The sequence below is a fragment of the Pleurodeles waltl genome, chromosome 6 (assembly GCF_031143425.1).
Source record: "Pleurodeles waltl isolate 20211129_DDA chromosome 6, aPleWal1.hap1.20221129, whole genome shotgun sequence".
Classification (NCBI taxonomy): Eukaryota; Metazoa; Chordata; class Amphibia; order Caudata; family Salamandridae; genus Pleurodeles; species Pleurodeles waltl.
In genome coordinates, this window is record NC_090445.1 from 1,645,865,688 (window position 1) to 1,645,882,359 (window position 16,672).

General features: G+C 47.1%; 1 protein-coding gene across 1 annotated transcript in view; it reads right to left on the reverse strand.

Annotated features, from left to right (window-relative positions):
- FAM163B (family with sequence similarity 163 member B) overlaps positions 1 to 16,399 on the reverse strand; it is a 341,595-nt gene extending 325,196 nt beyond the window's left edge. The window contains exon 1 of the mRNA XM_069241557.1: positions 16,049 to 16,399. The gene's annotated coding sequence lies outside the window, so the exon portion shown is untranslated. The remainder of the gene's footprint in view (positions 1 to 16,048) is intronic.
- Positions 16,400 to 16,672: the final 273 nt, after the last annotated feature.

Consider the following 16,672-nt stretch of genomic DNA (forward strand, 5'->3'; position numbering starts at 1 on the left):
TCGCTAGTTCTAACTACTTTACCATGAGCTCAGTGTTATTTACAGATGCATCAACATGAACGTGCATGAAAGTGCAATTGTTAATTCAAGCATCATGAAATTTGGCATCAAATACCAAACTTTACTTTGGTATCAAATAGCGATTGTGAGAAATAGCAACGTCTTCATATAGCACATTGAGTCATCGACAAAACATACTCAAGACAAAAACACAGTTGCGTTAATTTCCCAACATCACAACATTAAAGATACATCCATTTTCGACTATAATAAAGAAAAACCTGACAGAGAAAAAAAGATGAGTTTGTCAAAAATACCTTAGCCCGCACCTAGCACATGCTATCCTGTGACCAGGGGAAGTGCTGCACAGTACATGGGACTAAGTGAGCCTGATAGTCTGTCAATATTGGCTCCGGAACAAAGAGAACAATTTATGCAGAAAAAAGGAATAACTTGACAATCACAGGCCCTTCTTGGCCAAACACAAGCTACACCTAATCTCTCAGATTCAAATCTTCTTCCTAATGAACTAATAAAACCCTATATGACACCCAGGAGACTAGCGTACCATCTGTGTAACGCCCAGCAGTCCAAGCGAACAACACCTCACACTTCTTTCAGATGCCAGCACTGAGAAAACCCTTTTAGACTAAAAAATAAGATTGAGGTGTCGGCCATATATCACACCAAGGGTCCATGCATTCCATCTGTGTCACGCCCAAGTGTCCAATTGATAGACACCTCTCAGAATTGACGTCCTGGACCTATATCACACCCAGGGGTTATGTGTACCAACTGTGTCACGCCCAGGCCTCTAAGCAATCAACCCTGGATCACACCTCCTGACTTAGTTCTCCTACTTAGTTCGGACACATAAGATAGGTAATCTATATTTATGAGGCAATAAAATGCCACGCCAAGAGGCTTGGCGTGGCCACATAGATATGTTTGAGAGGATTGCACCACTTGAGCATCAAACAAAGTGATGTTCTTGTGGCACACGCCTCTCGTAAATATGCCCCTTAGGGTTCTATTGTTGTGTTAGGTATCATACACATTCTTCAATGTGGCAAAACTAAAGGGAGTGCAATACTCGTGTTGAAAGAATCTTTGGGAAGCTACTAGCAAGTTAGTTACACAGCATGTTTCATACAGAAGCATTTAGTGGGTTCAGGAGGGATAACGCTAAAGGGGGTTGTAAAGTTAATTGATTTACCAATAAATTTAGCACAGTTTCAAGGCCCTGCACAAAATATCAGAACCTAAACATGATTAGCTTACTCTTGGTATTTTGAGTTTCAAGTAATCCTGTCAAAGGATTACCATCTATAGTGATGGCCAAAAATGTATTAATTTGCAATTAACTTTGGTGTTGTTTAATGAATCCCCATGAAAGGTTGCCGGATGCTATCAAGTTAGTCACAGCGCTGGGATCTCAGATTTCAATGAGGTAGGATAAGGTGGGGCCAAGTTCACGAAAAGCCAATAAATTTTTGATTTACTAATACCTTTGATTCCAGTTCACAGGTCTGCCTAGTTGGCCGACCCACTGCATGATCAAATTATTCCTGATATGATAAGCTACATGACGACACATCAAAGGAGGTGGGGGATAAAGGGTAAGGGTAAAAGAATGTTGACTTCCTTTGAGAAATATTCACAAAATTCAGCTGTAATTTATGTATTCATTTTTTATTGGTAAGTTCATTGAAGCCAAGAGCAATTATCCCAAGCTTCATGCACATCTGAAAAGAGCTGGCAAGGTTCGAGGTGGAGAGGGGTCAAAAAAAGATTTGCTTTGCTAATCGCTTTGGTGCCATTTGACAGATTTGCATGAAAGTTGTGATACCATAATTGGGGTAAATTGGCAAACAGAGTGAGCAGTTGGCAGCTGGCTGCTGGCTGCAGGGGCGGTTGGTTGCCTGCAGCAAACTAGAGATGAATGTGATTGAACGCTACATGGAGAGGTGCTTAGGGGTAAGGTGGGTTTTCCAGTCCTTTCAGAAACCCCCATTCATATGGCTGAGGGCCATGTCCATGGGTCAAATAGAGTAATTATCATTTACCATCACGCCTACTGTATATCAACCACATTCATCCACAAACCACCAGTAGATCATTGGAAGTGGCTTATAAAAATGGTTCTTTAAAAAATTATGATCCATGGAATAAACATGATATTCCATCTGAAAGCTACCTAAGACATTTGCTGCAAAAACCACATTTTAATGATTCAACGTTGTTTTCTTTAAACCACTGTTCTTTGTCACACTCATTTTTTTTAATCAATCAATCAGTCAACATTTGTATAGCGCAGCACTGTCACTTCTAGGGTATCTGGAAGCTGTGGGTGCGACATCTCGGTTGAATTGCCAGGACTTGAGTCTCTTCTGAAGTCTGCCAGGGAGGGCGCCATTCGAAGATGGAGGGAAAGGTCGTTCCAGGTTTGGCAGTGATGTAGGAGAAGAAGTGGCCTCCGCTGCAGCTGGAACGAATGTTGGGAGTGTAAGCACGGGCAAGTGAGGAGCACAGGTGTCTTGAGGACAGATGGAAGTTCAGTCAACGGTTGATGTAGGATTGTCCTTGATTGTGTAGAGCTTTGTAGGCATGAGTAAGTGTTGGACCTGGCTTTTTGACAGGGTCATCCCCAAACTTTTTGCCTCCTTCCTCCTATTTTTTCTGACCTGTTGTTGTTGGCTTTTGACCTCTGGGCACCTTACCACTGCTAACCAGTGCTAAAGTGCATATGCTCTCTGTGTAAATGATACTATTGATTGGTTTATCCATGATTGGCTATATAATTTACTTATAAGTCCCTAGTAGAGTGCACTATATGTGCCTAGGGCCTGTAGATTAAATGCTGCTAGTGGGCCTGCAGCACTGGTTGTGCCACCCACTTCAGTAGCCCCTTAACCTTGTCTCAGGCCTGCCATTGCAAGGCCTGTGTGTGCAGTCTCACTGCCACTTCGACTTGGCATTTAAAAGTACTTGCCAAGCCTAGAACTCCCCTTTTTCTACATATAAGTCATCCCTAATGTGTGCCCTAGGTAACCCCTAGAGCAGGGTGCTGTGTAGGTAAAAGGCAGGACATGTACCTGTGTAGTTATATGTCCTGGTAGTGTAAAACTTCTAAATTCGTTTTTACACTACTGTGAGGCCTGCTCCCTTCATAGGCTAACATTGGGGCTGCCCTCATACACTGTTGAAGTGGCAGCTGCTGATCTGAAAGGAGCAGGAAGGTCATATTTAGTATGGCCAGAATGGTAATATAAAGTCCTGCTGACTGGTGAAGTCGGATTTAATATTACTATTCTAGAAATGCCACTTTTAGAAAGTGAGCATTTCTTTGCACTAAAATCTTGTTGTGCCCTTCAATCCACGTCTGGCTAGGTTTAGTTGACAGCTCCTTGTGCATACACTCAGACACACCCCAAACACAGGGTACTCAGCCTCACTTGCATACATCTGCATTTTGAATGGGTCTTCCTGGGCTGGGAGGGTGGAGGGCCTGCCCTCACACAAAGGACTGCCATACCCCCTACTGGGACTCTGGCAGACAGGATTGAACTGAAAGGGGGCTTGGTGCATTTCTTAGACACTCTTTGAAGTCACCCCCACTTCAAAGGCACAACTTAGTATAAAACAGGGCCTCTGCCCTACTTCATCAGACACTTGCTGGAGAAGAAACCTGAACCAGAAACTACATCCTGCCAAGAAGAACTGCCTGGCTGCTCAAAGGACTCACCTGTCTGCTTTTCTACAAAGGACTGCTGCCTTGCTGTTGGCCTGCTGCCTTGCTGAACTCTTGTCTGGCTGTAAAAGTGCTCTCCAAGGGCTTGGATAGAGCTTGCCTCCTGTTCCCTGAAGTCTCAGGACAAAAAAGACTTCTCTCTTCCACTTGGACGCTCCGTGCGCCGAAATTTTCGACGCACAGCTTGTTCTGCGGCAAGAAAAACGCCGCACACCGACGCTGATCGACGCGACGCCTTCGGGACGACCGAAACTTTGACGCACGGCCTCGCAAGGACAAGGCCGCCCGAGTTCCCAGGAGAAATCGACGTGACGCCTGCCGTGAGATCGAAACTTTGACGCACGGGCTCGCAAGGACAACGCCGCCCGACTTCCCAGGAGAAATCGACGCAACGTCTGCCGTGAGATCAAAACTTTGACGCACGGCCTCGCCAGGACAACGCCGCCCGACTCCCCAGGAGAAATCGACGCGACGCCTGCTGTGAGATCGAAACTTCGACGCGCAGCCCCGCAGAACGACGCGCAGCCGGAAAACAAGCAGGAAAATCCACGCACAAACCCAGGACATCTGGTACTCCCCACGAACCACAGAAAGAGACTGTCCGCACGCCGGGAAACGACGCACGACTCCCCGCGTGGAAAATAACGACGCAAGTCCGTGTGTGCTGAGGAGAAATCGACGCACACACCAGTTTTCCACGTATCTCTTCTCCTGTGGCCCACTGAGGAGATTTTCCACCAGAAACCAGGTACTTTGTGTTTGAAAGAGACTTTGTTTGCTTTCTAAAGACTTAAGACACTTTATATCACTTTTCAGTGATATCTTTACAAATTCATATTGCAACTTTGATCGTTTTGACCTGAAAATACCCAGATAAATATTATATATTTTTCTAAACACTGTGTGGTGTATTTTTGTGGTGTTATGCTATGGTGTTGTATAATTTATTGCACAAATGCTTTACACATTGCCTTCTAAGTTAAGCCTGACTGCTCGTGCCAAGCTACCAGAGGGTGGGCACAGGCTGATTTTGGATTGTGTGTGACTGACCCTGACTAGAGTGAGGGTTCTTGCTTGGACAGAGGGCAACCTGACTGCCAACCAAAAAAAACATTTCTAACAGTAAGGATCTTGAACTGTTATCTATTCTAGATGTGGAGCCAGTGGAGGTTTCTGAGGGGGGTGATATGGGTCGTTTTGGGGAGGTCTAGGATGAGTATGGCTGCAGCATTCTATGTGGTGTGAAGTCTTCTGAGGAACTGGGTGGAGATGCCAGAGTAGAGAGTCAAGACAGCTGGTGACGAGGACGTAGGTTGACTGGGATCCATTTCAAGATCCCGCGGGGTGTGCAGAGGGTGTGGAAGCAGGAGGAGGAAACTGCACTGACTTGTCATTTCATGGTCAGTTCGCTGTTGAGGATCATGCCTAGGTTGCGTGCGTGATCTGTTGGTGTGGGTGTTGGTCCAAGTTCTGCTGGCCACCACCTGTGGTTGGAGATGGAGGTGTTCTTCCTGAAGATCAGTACTTCTGTCCTGTCGGAGTTGAGTTTGAGGCAGTTGACTCTCATCCAGTTGGCTATGTTGGACATGGCATCGTAGAATCGTAGAAGTTAGTTCTGGTGGTGGAGGGGTCTTCAGTGAGTGAGAGGATAAATTGAGTGTAGTCTGCATTAGGAATTATGTTGAGGCCGTGGGATCTGACTATTTCTGTAAGGGGGGTCATGTAGGTGTTGAACATGGTGGGACTGAGGGATAATCCTTGGGATATGCTGCATATGATGTCCTAGGGTTCTGAGGTGAAGGGAGGCAGTTGGATGCTCTGTATGTGTCATATAAGGAAGGAGGTGATCCACTTGAAGACTAGTTGCTGTATGAAGATGTTGTAGAGTCTGTTCATGAGGGTGTGGTGGGATACAGTGTTGAACACAGCAGAGAGGTCGAGGAGGATCAGAGCCACAGTCTTTCTGTGGTCCAGGAGGGTTCTGATGTCATCTGTGACGGTGACCAGCATGGTCTCAGTGCTGTCGTTGGCACGGAATCCTGATTGGGAGGCTTTCACTAGGTGGTTTTCTATGTTTGAGTTATTCAGTGAGCTGTTGGTTGATGGATTCCTCAAGAATTTTGGCAGGGTAAGGATGCAGGAGATCAGTGGATAACACAATCAATCATTTTGTTAAGGTGCCTAGAACAACATTCCATTGAGAGTACTCAGCTTCACTGGCACTAAAGCTGTTTGTTGTTTCCGTGACAGGCCCTTGAGGTATGGGGGGGTCTCTCAGTGGTGAGCTTAAGTCGCCTTTGAAGTGCTGCTTTAAAACACACTTTTTGCCTGCACGTCACGGGCGAGCAGTTCATGTCAGTTACAATTACATGGGGAATCAATGAGTATCTAGATGTGTGCTGTAATGCAGTCCTCGTGGCAGTTTGTTATGTCCTTAATTTACAGATAATACCCTGAGCACTTGCTGACAAAGACATTTGGCCATGTCTCTTACTGGGTGTGTGGGTGGGTATTAAAAAAGAGGGTTTGTCTTTGTGACAGTGTCAATGTTTATGTGTGAAAAAGAGACATATGAGAAGGACCAGAGAAGGAACGAGGGAGACAGTGTGTGTTTGCCCTTGTGTGTGTATAGACATGAAGAGCACATGTGAGAGATAGCAGGTGTGAGTGTGCGTGTAAGACAGAGCGTGAGAGAAAGAGTGAAAAAGAGAGACAAGGTGAGACAGAGGATTTCTATGCCTGGGTTTTTGTTGAAACAAGAGAACAAAAGAACTTGAGGCAAACATAAAGAGAGATAAGGGCAGATACTGTATGTGTGTGGGAATGTGTGTGTGTGTGAGCAAAACTATATATGTGCATGTGTTTGTGTGTGAACGACAAAGAAAGAATGAGAAAAATGAGATGGAGAAAGTTTGCATGCATGTATGAGAGAAAGCAACAGTGTGATAGAAAGATGGCAAAAGTGGGAAAATGTGTCAAAGTGAGGGAGAAAGAGTGTGTTTGTGATTGGTGCAAAAGAGCAAGGACTTGTATTTCTCACAAAGATAAAGAACCTGCTAGAGGAAAAAGAGGGCAGAGGCGATGCATGCTTGTCTGTTTATGTGTGAATGAGAGAGCGATGTATTATGTATGTGTGTGAAAAAGTGATAGAGGCAAAGGGAAAAAGAGCATGAGGTACATTTTAGACAGAGAAAAAAGAAGCTCTGTGAAAGTGAATGTGTATGCGTGAGAGAAAAACTGAGAAAGGAGAGACAGAGAAGGAATGTGTGTGTGCGCGCGCCCGACAAAGTGTGAGTGAGAGAGAGCAATCATGAAAGAGAAATAGTGATAGTGTGAGAGTGTGTGGAGAGAGAGGGAGAGAGAAGGGGGTAGCAGAAATGCAGCATAAAGGAAGGGACGGAAGCTATGGAAGAAAGACAGAGAGGATCTCTGTGAGTGTGGCAGTGACTCGCCCAAGTCTACACAGTGCGTTGAAGGATTAGCCATGGAAACCCCAGACGCCCAACTCGAACGCAGATAAGACAATAAATACTGTTTACTGTGCCATTAGCAGTTACAGTTTGGACCTATGGGGTTCAAAGCAAAAGTTTTGACCAAGATCACACAGCATGGCACCTGAGCACCCAATGCCTCCTGAAACTCGAGCCAAACGCTTCAAGAGGCGTCTGAGCCAATCTTCACAGGGTGGTTCATATAGGCAATTGTAGCGTTTATAAGCACTCCTAATTCCGGAATAGATGTGATCTGAGATACATTAAAAATTGAGGGTTCTGCTAATAATCAAACTATGTGATTAGTCGGGGAAACTGGCATTGGAACCTTGGTGTTCTGGAAGCAAGTTGGCACTTTATCCAAGATCACAAAATATGTCAGATGGGACCTGTTTGGATCAGAAGGGAACCATTAAAAATACTGGACTAAGATCACAATGTGTCGTCAGTTAGTGTCTGCCAATGTTATCAAGATTCGGTGATTCTAAAATCAGAGATCACATACTAGTTCAGTTGAAATCTGCACTATTAACCCAAGTCTCTGGGTTCAAAACAAATAGTTGGAGTGTGCAGTGTATACCCAATGTAAATTAAGGGCCAGATTTAAAGAAAAGTGGAGCAGCGCGGTGCTGCGCCAAAGTTGGCAGCGCCGCGCTGCGTCACTTTAAAAACGCAGGGATGTGCCGTATTTAAGGGAATACGGCACACCCCTGTGTTTCCCCCTGCGCTGGCACTAAATTGAGTTGCCTAGCGCCAACGCAGGCATCCTTGCACCATCGTGCAAGGATGTCTGTGTTGAGGGGTATGATTGTTTATGTGTGGGAAGGTGTCCCTTCCTGCATATAAACAATCACTAATGGCGCTTTGGCACTTCTGTGTGTGCTGCACAATGCAGCACACACAGAAGTGCCAAAGCGTCATTTTCAAATGATTGTTTATGTGCAGGAAGGGACACCTTCCCGCACATAAACAATAATTTCTGGCATTTTGCTTTTTCTATGCATGCGGCAGAATGCAACACACATAGAAAAAGCAAAAACCGAGGAGGAATAAAAGTATCTCTCGTCTTTGTGCCTGTTTACCCTTGGGGGTGCCGTTAGATTTTGGTGCTGCCTCAGTTTTATGAGATTTCATAAATCTGAGGCAGAGTCAAAATGCAATGCGTGTTGCTGTGGCACGCCCACAGCAACACTCACTTCACGCCCCTTCCACGCACAGTGCTGTGTGGGAAAGGAGCTGTAATTACAAGGTGGTGTTAAGCCACAAAAAGTGGCTTAACGCCACTTTGTAAATGCAGTGCTGTGCTTAGCGCCACAGGAGTGTCACTAAAAGTGAAGATCCTTTGGCGCTAAGGGCCTATAAATACAGCCCCAAGATTCCACAGTGTGCTGAAGGGAGTCTGCCACGGGTTTCAAAAATAGAAAATGAAACCAAGAACACACAGGCCCTCATTCTGACCTTGGCGGTCGGCGGAGAGGCGGCGGTCGGACCGCGAACAGACCGGCGGTATTAAAAATGGCATTCTGACCGCGGCGGTCACCGCCGCGACCGACCGCCACTTCCCCACTCCGACAGCCACGGCGGTCATGACCGACGGGCTGGAGTCTGCGCACTCCGGTCCGGCGGTCGCCCCAAGACCGCCAACGGTATCATGACCCTGCTTACCGCCGCGGTTTCTGGCGTTCGGGAACCGCCATGCGAACCATGGCGGTAGGCACTATCGGGCCAGGGAATTCCTTCCCTGGCACTGATAGGGGTCTCCCCCACCCCCCACTGCCCCCCCGAGTCCTCCCCCCACACCCTCCACCCCCCTGCCACCCCCCAGAGGTGGTACGAACCCCCTCCCCACCCCCACCCCGACATGCACATACACGCACCCCGACATGCACACACCCCCAACATGCACATATACACACCCCCTACACACACACATACACAACGGGGACACATACCCGCACACATACATGCCGACATGCGCACCCGCCGAACTACACACATTGCCCATAGGCACAGCAGCACTCCCCGCCCGCATGCACGCACTCACACACCCCCTCTACACACTCACACGCACACCCCCATGCACGCACACATCACACAACACCCCCCCACCCCCTCCCCTCACGGACGATCAACTTACCTTGTGCGTTGGTCCTCCGGGAGGTGACAGGAGCCATGGGGAGGTGACCGCCAACAGAAGACCGTCAACAGAAGACCGCCACACAGAAATGTGGGTCGTAATTCTGTGGGCGGTGTTCTGCTGGCGTGGCGGTGGAGGTTGACCAGTCTCCACTTTCCCGCCGACCGCCAGTGTGGCTGCTGGCGGTTTTCCGGCGGAACGCTCCCAGCGGTCAGAATGCGCACAGCGGCATACCGCCGCGGTCGGCGGTCTTCACCGCGGCGGTAACTCGGCGGTCTTGCGAAAAGACCGCCAAGGTCAGAATGACCCCCACAGTGTGGTAGATGGAGTTTGTTACCTTTACCCAGGACCTTCTGATCCAGAAAGTAGGAACCATAATCAATGTCACACAGGCTATTTTTTGGGGGTTGCAGCATTTTTTGACCCATGATCAGGCCCTCTTGCTCCAAATTCACAAACTGTGGCCCTGATTTATACTTTCTGGTGCAAAACTGCACTAACGCAGTTTTGCACCAAAATGTTAGCACCGGCTTGCACCATTTCTGTGCACTAGACGGGCACCATATTTATGAAATGGTGCAAGCCGGTGCAAAGGGTAAGCTAGTGTAAAAAAAAATTACATTAGTCGGGTGCAGCTGGCGGTATGGAAGAAGGGGTTTTTGCACCAAAAAATGACGTTAGGCAGGTTAGAGTAAAAAAAAAAAGACTCTAACCTGCCTAGAGTCATTTATTGACACAAAACCATCATGCCCACCACCCCAATGTCCAGCACAGGGAACCTGGGTCTCCTGGGCATGGCCATTGCACCCAGTGCCATGTAAGGTGGTCATTTCAGGGCCCCCAATGTCACTTAAAAAAAAAGAATAATTATTACCTGTACTTACCTGGGATAGGGTCCCCCATCCTCCACTGTCCCTCTGGTGTGGGAGGGGGTGTCCCTGGGGCCTGGGGAGGGCACCTGTAGGCTGATTCCATGGTGTTCCACCATGGAAATAGGCCCACAGGTCCCCTAAAGCCTGCCCTGACCCAGGTGTTAAAAAATGGTGCAAAGCAAGTGTTGCACCATTTTTTGACCCCTCCTCCCTCGTAAGTGATTTTTGCACGGGAGGATAAATAAGGCGCTAGGGCCTTAGAGTCATTTTTTGCCCGGGAACGCCTACCTTGCATCTCATTGAAGCAAGGTAGTTTTCCACAGGCAAAAAATGACTTTAAATCCAATATTTTAGTGCTAGACATGTCTAGCGCCAAAATACAAACATGGAGTTAAGTTTGACACAAATCTGGATCAAACAGAATATAAATATGCCCCTAAAAGTGACACTCCTGTGGCGCTAGGGGCCTATAAATATGGCCCCAAGATTCCACCGTGTGTCAAAGGGACTCTGCCATTGGTTTCAAAAACAGAAAATGAATCCAAGATCACACAGTGTGGTAGATGGAGTTTGTTACCTTTACCCAGGACCTTCTGATCCGAAAAGTAGGAGCCATAATCAATGTCACACAGGCTATTTTTGGGGAGTTGCGGCTTTTTTGGACCCATGAAACTGTGTGAACAAGAGCAAACATTGTGTCCGCAGGGGTGCGCCCCATAAATGCCCCCCTCTCCCCTGTTACAAACTACAGGTGTTGCTCAAACGACCTCTGTACTTGCACTTTGCAAATTGGGGGTGAAGAAGCCGGTCTGCTTCGTAGCACCACTGCAGCCCTTTCCGGTCGGCTGGGCTCTCTCCCAGGCGCAGGAACCATCCGTCAAGGCCCCGGATAGATTATCTGTCACAGACCGCGGGATGAAAAGCTTCTCTCCAGATGGCTCTGCGGCCACCAAATCTGAGCATAAATCAGCATGCGGGGGGGGGTTGGAAGTGCACAAAAGGAGGATGGGAGGTGGGCGAAGGCCCCCGGGGCGGAAGGAGGGGCAGGCTACAAATATACCACCCACCTACATGCACCTGCAACAATCTCTCAGCACTGTGCAGCTAAAAAGAGATGAGAGAGGAAGCCTTTAACGTCCGATTGAAATGCCTTACGTTGAATGAATTTTAAAGACGGGCGAGGAAGTAAAGTACACACGGGGTGGGTGGGGGTGTAGGGGTAATGTTTCGACTGCGTAGATTTGCACAAATACTAGCATTTTATTGCACTAATGCCTGCATTGACTGACCAGTGAGAAAATGGCATTTGCACTGACTGTCCAGGCAAGAAGGCAATTTTTGAACCAATCGGTTGGTGCAAATATATGTTTGCACCAGTCGATCTGAGGAAATGTTGTTTTGCAGTGGGCAGTTACGTGCAAAAGTCATTTTGTATCAGTCGATTGGTGCAAAAGTCATATTTCCAACCGATAGTGGTCGTGAAGTTGACAGTGAAGACAAGAGACATGGGTTTTAACCCCATTTTGCCCCGCCCAATCACGTTTGGCGATTCAGGAGAAGTATCTTTTTTGCTCTGGGATGAATTCCCGAGGCACGAAGGGGGCCTGAAGCAGGCCCTGCAGAGAGGCTGTACTCACAACAAAACAACGCCAACACGTTCAATGTTTAGATACTGTGAAAAATGTCTAGTGCGTCCCTAGAAGATGCGCAGATCTGTTATTAACCACCTGGACCCTATTCTAAATAATGAGACCAAGCAGCGCTTTAGGAAATCTGGCCACCTCCAGGACCCCCCACACCCCGGCCCCCAGGGGGAGTGATAATTCAGAAGCAGCACCAAGTCTACAGGAATGTGTTGGACAGGGATAACAGCACAAGAATCCTCAAATTGCAATCGTCCTTGGTTACTTATTGCAACAAGCACTCTATTTCTTGTACCACAATATTTATTCTTCTAGTTTCAAGAATTTGGCACCCTCAGTTACCATGTCTGGGAGAGTCTATTAAATATGTTATTGAACACCGGTAACACGTGCAAAACATCTTCATTTCACACTCGTGTTGGGCTGTCCACGTGCAGACGTGCTCTTTTTGAAGAATTCACGGCGGCACCACTTTCACGAGCAGCACCCATACAGCACTACATTTGGCCAGCACTAATTTTGCTTGTAGAAGAGCACTTTGTGCACTGTTGCTGCTTCGCTGCTCCTTGTGATAATACTCTGTGTTCTCTCAATATTCGTGGGCCAGATTATATAAATACTGTGCACCGGTCAGAGCAAGTCAACTTTACAATGACATTTGCACTAACCTAGCAGCGTAACCACACTAGGGCCAACAAAGCACTAAAAAAACAGCATTTTTCACTGGTCTGTGTAACTGAAGTTTTTGCACTGATCGATTGTTGCAAATGTCTGTGCAAAAATAACCCTCAAGGGTGCATGCAGCCTTGCATAAATTGGTCCAGTCTAAATGTTGCTTACTGTAAATTAATAAATACACGCTTATTCCATCAAATAATTCAGTTTTAACAACATTCCCTCACAGAAAAACTGTAGGTGATGTTATTGTGTAGTGGCACCGAGATCATTTGCACCACTAGCTGGTAAAAAAATCCAGAGAACCAGTTCTCAATGGCAAAGTTCTCACTTAGTTTATCTGGAATGGAGTGATGTGTCTGTGTTGGTCTCATGCCTTACCTGGAGTCAAGCACCGTTCACCAGTGCACAAAGCACACTCACCTTCCCAAACAATGTAAATGTTTAGCTTTTACCGAGTAAAACCTCTGTTGACATTGTGTTGACATTGGGCCTCATTACGAGTGTGGAGGTCTTCAGACCGCCACGCTCGCGAGGCGGTCAGGACTGCCACTGTTGTGACGATCCGACCGGCACATTAAAAGCCTGGCAGTCAGACCGCCAGGGTTCCATCATCACCCCAGGACCCATGATCCCAGCAGCATGGCAGTGGCAGAGATCGTAATAGACCAGGGCTTGGCATGGGCAGTGCAGGGGTCCCCTGCCCAGCACCGTCGCAATTTTAACTGTCTGCTCTGCAGACAGTGAACATTGCGAGGGTGCTGGGGCACCTTGCAGGCTACAGCATTGCCGCCGGCTTGACTCTGAGCCAGAGACAATGCTGTAGCTTGTTTCCCGCTAGGTCGGGGGTGGAAACTGAGGTTTCCCCCCGCCGACCTAGGGGGGGAACTCTTAATAACTCCAGCTGGGTGGTCGCCACAAAGACGGAGGCCACCCTATCGGGAGTTTGGGGGACAGCCTTTCCCATCCGCCAAACTCTTAATTAGGCTCTAAGTGTTTTCAATTCCTTTGTAGGATAGGTATATATAGTCACAAGATTAAACCCAGGATCACACACATTGGTCAAGTAAAGAAGGTGGAATTCGAACTCAGGTTTAATAATTGAGTATAATCATTAGTTCCACAGACTATGCCAACCTGAAAGATGCATAAAGTGAGTGAGAGTTGCATCAGTGCAAAGTAGAGCGAATGGTGTAAAGCCATCTTTTTATTGATAATCTTAGGGTTAAAGCAGGTTTCAAGGATAGCATGCGTCTATGGTCTAAATTTGTTGTGAAGTTTTCACAACTGTAGCGCACCAGACAGCTGGACAGTATGAAAAACAGTAAAGACATTTGCTCTCTTTGAAAGAAGGGTGCCAAGACTTTGCCACTTTAACAAAAGATGTCATGGGTCACCTTAGCAATAGCCAAAACCACACTTTTTGCAAGACCCCTTCCACCAGGACAGGTGGGAATCACGATCAAGATGCGCACTTTGCTCCATTGCTCTTTACACAGACATGTTTTAATTACACGCTACATTCACTACCAAAGTCACATTCAAGGATTGTTCCACTCTGAGAGACCTCCATAATACCATCTAAGAGACCTCCATCAGTACCATCTGAGAGACCTCCATCCGTACCTTGCATCAGAAGCAAATATAGTAGTTACATTAAACGTAACCCAAACAAACAGCCCTACCAATGTTTCCAACCTCTCTCTGCTTCACTATAAACATTCTTATATGTACGATGCGCTCTCGCACTTCTGTTCGGAGCTCTGTTGCTTCCCAGCTAGGTTTGTGTACATACAATACATTAACAACAACAAAATAGAGTGAATGCAAAGACGAGAGTGAGTGTATTTTTAAGTCACTCAGTCATAATGGCAGAAATGCCTTCACATATTTAAGAATATTGTGGTCGTCCAGAAGGTGGAGGACGTTGTTTCAACTTTTAGAATAAAACAAATGGTGCAAAGCAGGCCTTTCTTGAACCTGTTCTTTCGGGCTCTTGTGTTACGTTTCACAAGGCGAATAAAGTCGCTTATATGCTGTCATCATTCAGTCACACATTCACATTAGAAACTCTAGCAGGTTCCAAATGTACAGAGTTAAGCCCGTTGTTAAGACCCCTTTGGGCAGTGTGGGCAGAGGATGGAGGGGGTTGAGGAGGGGCGCTGAGAGACATAACCATGTTCCAGGATCACACAACTTTGATACAATGCTGAAGCAAAGACTGGAACTGCAATCTAGTACCTGTGTGCATCCTTAATATCAAATCCAGAATATCGAGGCATGTGGGTACCGAGAACAAAATATCGAATAAAAAATATCGAAAGGTATGTGGGTATAGATTTTCTATAGCTAACTGTACATGTATGTACCTTGGTGACCTACACACACACACACACACACACATCTCTCTCTATATATATCTACATATATATATAGAGAGAGAGATATTCAAGGTATTTAGATATGAAGTTAGGAATAGTAAAGCTATACTTCTTTATATGCACCTACCTTTCGATATTGTGTGCTTCGGTATCCTGTCCACGATATTCTTGTTTATCGATATTATTGGGCTTGATGTTAAGTAGCACAACCCATCTACATAATCAGACGTTTCACCAGGACAATCAGGACAAAGTATATTTATGGGGAATGAACTATTGTGCTTGGTATAGTCGTGCAAATGTGAAGAATGATCTTGCAAGGAATTCTCCCAGAGTAAATGTAAAAATGTAAATGGTCAAGTAAATATTTGAAGGCCGGGTTAACTCTAGTGCACCGTGCCAGTACTTAGAAACTAACAATTGTAAAGAGATGAGTGAAATTAGGTGCGCGCAGGTGCCATCACTTTTGGCAATAAAGGAACATACAGGGCTAATCTCCAGCTTCGAAAATCCCCGTGTGAAAAAAAGACAAAACATTTCGCCTAAAAAGAATCTGTGGTACATAACATCATATTGATCTTCCCAAACAATAACCGTGAGCAGGTGGATGCCAGCACAGTGGCATCTGATGAGCAGCCTTGCACTATTTCAGTCACTCTTCTAGTGCTGCGACAGTTTAGCGCACTACTGCCATTGGTGTGTGCAATATAAGACGAACAGCTGCTACCTGCACGCTTTCACCATAAATGAAGTAAATTTGGATCACAAGCCCTTTGCACCACTTTCATACTTCATATGCCGCAGATGTATTTTCACCATGGGGACAGTTGGTTTAGTTGTGAAAGAGCACTTGAACCACACAACAAACACTCACTAATAGTAATGGTGAAAGTGCCATTGCACCGTTCACCTAGTGAAGGAGGGTGAGTGGCAGGCCGTCCACCTTCCCCAAACAGCAGTAGTGCAATAAGCTGCTCACTACTCTCACACTGAGCATAGTAGTGCAAGGCATCATGTCTGACTACACTTGCTGGCACCCAGCTCCGCAGGCAAACACCGGGGCCTGCGCACAGCAGGTAAATTAGTGCAACAGCTCACCTTCAGACATGGGAATCTCGCTGCTCTCTGCTCGTATCCTCAGTGATGGGGCAGTGGAAGAAGCCGCCTCTAGAGGCGTCTTCCCCGGCCACTTCGGGTGGGCATGGTCCGGCGGAACTGTGTCTGCTGTCTCAGGGGCTGTGCAGAGCCCAGGCTGCTCCTGGGACAGGAGAGCGCTCTTCTCCTGCTGTCCGCGGTACTGGACCGGCTCCCCGGGCTGCTGTCCGCGGTGCTGAAGAGTTTTCCCGCGCGCTGCCTCTCACTACTGCTGCTGTCGCTGAACGCGCTGCTCTGGCTCTCTGAGAGTGTGCGCGCCTCTCGGGCTCTCAGCGGGTGCACGTGCGCTCAAGCGGCCAGCCGGGGCACGCGCCCACGCGCGAGAGGAAAGAGGATGCTCCTGCGCGAGGAACTCCTGCCCGCCTATGGCACAAGATGGAGTGATCACGTGGCCTTGGAGAACTACACATAATGATGGGAGATGAGCCAGCAGCCCACGTGCTCCGCCGAGCAGACAACACCACAGCATCTGCTTCCCGCACTCCAGCCAGATGTCCTTGCTGATCTCATGCACTTTATTGAACTCGTCCCTTGTTCATCCTTTGAATTGTATTACTAGGTGCATGC